Raw genomic sequence first — 6,000 nt, 5'->3', positions numbered from 1 at the left:
AGCATGAATAAAATGGGAAAATACAAATTAAAGCAAATAGCTCACAAGAAATAATGAATTGTCTAACTCAGGATGGGATGTACACTGCAAAGCAAACGAAACACTGGTATTTATAACCGTAGAATACCTGTCTGTTAAAGTTGTGACACTTACTTGGAGTGAAGACAGTTCATTAAGATGCATTTTACTGACCTACTCTCGAGTCAAAGTATTTCGATCTGTACCCTAGAGATATTTTGCCTTTTGAAACAAATACCATAAAGTTCCAATGGTAACGACCCCCCAAAAGTAACATTAAAAGTTCATGGCTTCTACTAAATCCTGAAAATAGCGGAGCCTCCTAACATGTATAGTAACCCGTCTCAAAGCAGCGAGTTCCCCAAAAAGTAGCAACACCAAGTTTCTTAATTATGCAATACACATACCGAATGCCTTTATGGTTTCTGCATTCCATAGTCAAAATTTTAATGTGCAATACTAATATCTTTGTGCAGTGACAAATTGATCTTGATGAGCGACTTAACAACAAGGGAAAGCCTTCAGCTATCATTCATCCCTGACATCTGTTGTTAAAAATAAACTGGTATAATTTCGTATAACAACAGGAGCATGTCTTCAAATGAATTTGAAAACTCTATATACTGCAGAATAAACCACATTGGTGTGTCATGGACTAAAAGTGCTGAGGTTCGCTTTCCTCCCCTGGATCAGGAAAGAATTCGATTTCCTCTACATCGGCTGATTCAGCCATATGGTAGTTTGGTAGAGCATCAATGTTTATTTCACTGTCCCTGCTACCAGAAATGTAATACCACATCTCACAAATGAATGGATGACTGAATTCCCTCTAATTTTTTTTAAATTTAAAATTCTGAACTACTTATTTTGTTGCTTTTTAATAGTTTTCTTGGCATCCTAGCATGTACTTCTAGGGGCCTAATCAGCCCACCTATACTGCTTTTTAAATAAAATATTTATTTGTTTATTTATTTTTTAACCAGAACATTACATACCTTCTGTTTATAGAAAATATAAATGAGGTGTTCTTTTTTTTTTACTACTATGTTATATTTCATTGTGGAAAAAAAGAGCTTGGGCTAGCTTTGTTTCATGGTGTTTGTTCCCCGAAAATAATGACCTCTCGAAAGTAATGAGCTCTAAAGGCTGCGAATTCCAAAAGTAACGAGGGTTACACGGTAAGGACATTATCTCAACTGGTTCCTGAGATTTTACAGATCATTAGCTAATTTTAGCTTATAATGTACCTTATTTTAGGTCATTGTAGATCATTGTAGCTCATTCCTTGTTTTAGTAACTATGTTTCTGGAAACTGAGGAAAGTGCATCAAACAAACCCTGATGGAAATTTATTTAAATCCATTCACTGAGCTGGTAGATATTTTTTTGGGAAATTTTTGAAAGTATACAGATCGTGTAGGTCTCAGGTAAAAAAGAGTTGTATCATATTCCAAGTCTTTTTGGCTATATATGTACAGATGATTGAATGGAATGGTATTTGAAGAAATTTAAATCAGCTTGTCTAGATTCTGAGTAATCTCAAAAATATTTTAAAAAAATCAAAGCTTAATCAAACCATTCATCCAAAGCTAAAAATACAGCTAACCTTTACCCTTACCTTATTGTTGAAAATAGGTAGCAAATGCTTAGACTTAATGGGACAGTTTGTGTTGGATGTCAAAATTGGACGTGCATCTAATTAGGGTTAAACCTGGACATAAGTGCAAAGTTCAGATTTAGATGCAGAGTTCTAACTGTGTGATGCAGTTCAGTTTTAGATTGTGCAGCCAGTTGCTGCTCACCATATTTCATTCGTGTTCAGTTCACAAGTCTGTACCAACCCTAGAGTTGGATGTATGTCTTGTACAGCTTCCACAAAATCATTTAGTTTTGATTTCCTATCAACTTTTCTTGCTTCATAAAGCTGACACGTGATACCACAACGTTTGTGCTCAATCACTATTTGCATTTTGCAAACAGAAACTTCCATAATTGGGTAGCATGTAATTCCCTTCGACCTGGGGTTGATGGTTGAGGTGCATGCTCCGGAACAGTTTTCATCTAACTCATGTTGCAGTTCTGTGATACGTTTTACAGTTATAAAGAGTAAAGCTAAAAGGTGATTGCAAAAACCGGATTTCCCAGCAGTGAAGGAAGGGTGCATAAACAACCTCTCCAGAAATTAAGCATAAAGCAATAATTGAATTGTGAAGGCTTTCGTTCCCTTTACAGTGCGATGCACCTTACTGTAGCCACCTAACAAAGTTTTCTACAAATTGTCGGATAATCAGGATGTGTGAATTTGATTGACAGTCACACCTCCTTGCAAAGTTCACACAGTTGTAAGTTGAACATCGTTGCATGGGTTGTTGGGTGACGTATTAACACGTAATTGTCAAATGTGAAAGTTTGTTAGGTGGCCACGGTAAGGTGCGTGGCACTGGAAAGCTATGAAAGCATTTGCAACGGTAGTAGAAATACTGCTAAAATACTGTCAGTTTGTTTGAATATGGTGTAAATTTTCATCTTCAAAGTTATCCGCACACCGGTGGCTCAATTGGTTGAGCATCAGGCTGTCACGCGGGAGGTCGTGAGTTCAACTCCGGCCGGACCAACACTCAGGGTCTTTAAATAACTGAGGAGAAAGTGCTGCCTTTGTAATTACATCTGCAAATGGTTAGACTCTCTAGTCTTCTCGGATAAGGACGATAAGGTCCCGTCTCACAACCCCTCAATGTTCACAATCCTGTGGGACATAAAAGAACCCGCACACTTGTCGCATGTAGTTCCCGGTGTTGTGGTCTGTCTTCTGTGATGTATCATGGTTGGGAGGGTGAATGCTCGGAGATATTAGCTACACCAAGCTACTCTAAAAATCCGAGGGTAAATAAAGATATATGATATATGATGATATGTAGGTCTTAGCCTTCTTTAAAGCCTGTGGGAACAGCATGATGTGCATGTTTATCGCCACGGATATGCTTCCCAGACTTTCCGATATGTCTGTCTATCTCTGCCCTTGTAAAAAGAGGCGCTATTTCAAGGGATGATACCCAGCCGTCCGATGGAATTTTCAGTTTCCACTGTCCCAAGTGATGGTGTTAATGAGCTTGCCATAGCTTTTGAGTCGTCCACCGTTTTGTAAGAATTCACACTCGTACAGTGAAGCTTTCGTTTTGTGTAAATCATCTCGGATCTTTATCGACAATTTTTTGACACAGCCCTCTGCTGTTTGAAAAATTACTGAACAAGGTATTGGATTTCGAAGGCAATGGTGATATCCACTTTGTGATCGTTAATACCTACATACATTCATTCATACATACGTACAGTACTGCCGAAAGTATTTACCCATTGGCATGCAGTGAAACGTTGCCTTTGCCACAGCAGTTTCATGGCACAACTCGCGTTCATCTTTCAGAACTTTCTGACTAGCAATACTCGCAACTATTATTTTATCAGAACAACAGCAGGAAAAATAAGTCCTCCACCAACAGAAAGTCATTGGATGCATGTAAACTCTCACAATTGTTCTGAAGAGGAGCCAGGAGTAGTAGGCAACCAATTATTTATGTGAGCATGCATCTCTAAAGATAGTTGGCTCGGTCTGATGTTTTCTCCTGCAACTTCCATAAGTTATGTGAAAGGAGGGCCAAGTCATCAGCACAGCTGAGGTCGTCCAGTTGGGTCAACAGTGTCCACTGGATTCCGTTTCTCTTGTTTGTTTTAGTCTCTCTTGTAATCCAGTCAATAGCCAGTAGGAACAGAAATGGTGACAGTAGACTTCCCTGCCTTACTCTGGTGAGAACCTCAAAGCCAGTGGAGATCTTACCCGCATGTGTGACTTTGCATGTCATGCCCACATAGGTGTTGCTATTCAGGGTGACAAATTTATCAGGAATCGAGACTCTGTCCAAGCTGTCAAAAGCCTTTTCGCAATCCACAAAGTTGACATAGAGGGAAGAATTCCATTCGATGGACTGCTCTATGATAACTTGTAGAGTAGTAGTACTACTACTACTAGTAGTAGTAGTAGTAGTAGTAGTAGTCTTTATTTCACTGATAAAATACACATCAAGTGTTACATTGATTATAACTATTAAATACTTAAAAAAGAACGAAATATACATTAATTACTAATAGCTAAATTGTAATGAAAACTAGGTCTGTTCATAAAAGCATTTTAAAAATGCTCAGTATTACAAATCAGAAAATGTAGGCTTGGCTTGTCTAAGCTTAAGGGTAGCAGGGTTAATCCTAGGAAGGGTTGATCCGTACAGGATCTTTCTCTATAGAATCCAGCTTGGTTGTCTCTAAGCTTATCTATCATCCACAGCAGTCCTCATTCTCTCCAAAATAACTCTACAAAGAACCTTACCTGGCAGTGGTAGGAGCATTATACCTTGATAGTTCCTGCAATCACGTCAGTCGTCTTTCTTGGGAAGCTTGACCAAGTATCCCATCTTTGGAGGGACTGGGACTGGACACGATGGAGTGAAGACATGTCGCGTTGTGTTCCATGCTGAGTTAAACTTGTTTTTGAATGTGACTAAGCCTTACATGTTATTATACACGCTTTATGTCTGGTGAACTGAAGCAATGTGGATTGGTTCTCTTAGGAGTTGTGAAGATCAACCGCTGGGAGTCAAATGTCAAACCTGCGTTAAATTTTTAGGAATTCATATATCGTATGACATTAAGCTTTTAGTTTAAAAGAATTTTAAACAAACACTAAAGAAAATTGAAAATGTAATTAATATTTGGAAAGTCAGAGGGCTGTCTATCCATGGTAAAGTAACAATTATCAAGGCATTCTTGCTTTCAAAAATGATTTACCCTAGCGCTGTTTTGACTACTCCTCCTGAGATTATAAAATAATTTAATAGATTAGTATTTCACTTCCTATGGAATGGGAAAGATAAGGTCACTAGACGCTCTACCTATGTGTCCTATGATTCTGGTGGTGTCAACATGGTTGATTATGAAAACATGGCCAAAGCCCTAAGGTTAAGCTGGTTAAAAGAATAACTGACGAAGGATGCAGTGGTTTTGGAAACTTTATCTTAATGATCTCCTAAGTAGTTATGGGGGATTATTCATTTTTGATTGTGACTATGCTGTTGATAACTTAAATATTTTACCTGATTTCTATTATGAGCTTCTATTATGGTGGTCAGAATTACGTGATCTTGTTGATTGCGATGGTGAATATAAATATATTATATGGAACAACAGAAAAATTAAGATTGAAGGCAAAAGTGTGTTATGTAATTTATCAAAAGTTGTTAAGTATACCAAAGATCTACATTATGATAGGACAAACATTGACTCCTTTCTTTCGTAGGAGAAAGGCTTTTAAATTCTAAGTTTTTTACGTGGACTGGATTGGGAGAAGCAGTGCTGTTGAAGCAACGTGCACATCCACCAACTTTTACTGTTGTTCTTGATTGGGAAAACTTTAAATGTCATGATTATTATAGCCGCTTAATAAGTTTAAGTGTGAAAAGCCAAAGAAATGGGCCAAAATAGGGGAAGAATTTTATTTGGAAGATAATCGTATTTTAGAAGCCAGAAGGCAAAGGAAAGTTCTGTATTGAGAAGTTTCGTGATAGTGAAATGGGTAAGAATTGAACATGTTTCCTCGCTGTTCTCATGCAGATAATTTTAGACCTGCCAGGATGATAGTAAGGGAACTGAAAATAAGTTTTGTTCAGAGACACTTGTAACAATTTGGTGAATTATTTACACCTTTCTGTGCAGACCAATGATTAAAAGTTTTGTTATAATTTAAACACCATTGGGCTAACTCGACAAAATATAAGATTGCATCGAGAGATAAATCGTAGGTGATCGCAAAGTTGATAGTGAAGGGAAAATCCACCAGAAAAAGGTTTCCTAGCCACAGTCATTGCTATGTCATGTTGCTGCTCTCAACTTTTCCCCCCGGCTTTTGGTCGCTTGATTACGAGATATTAAGCAACAA

General features: G+C 37.8%; 1 protein-coding gene across 5 annotated transcripts in view; it reads left to right on the top strand.

Annotated features, from left to right (window-relative positions):
• Window positions 1–6,000, top strand: part of LOC138043289 (centrosomal protein of 83 kDa-like) — a 229,491-nt gene that overhangs the window by 53,239 nt on the left and 170,252 nt on the right. The gene's annotated exons all lie outside the window — the stretch shown is intronic.

Source organism: Montipora capricornis, chromosome 3 (genome assembly GCF_036669925.1).
Source record: "Montipora capricornis isolate CH-2021 chromosome 3, ASM3666992v2, whole genome shotgun sequence".
In the NCBI taxonomy this organism is placed as follows: domain Eukaryota; kingdom Metazoa; phylum Cnidaria; class Anthozoa; order Scleractinia; family Acroporidae; genus Montipora; species Montipora capricornis.
This window is presented reverse-complemented; position numbering and strand designations above follow the sequence as displayed.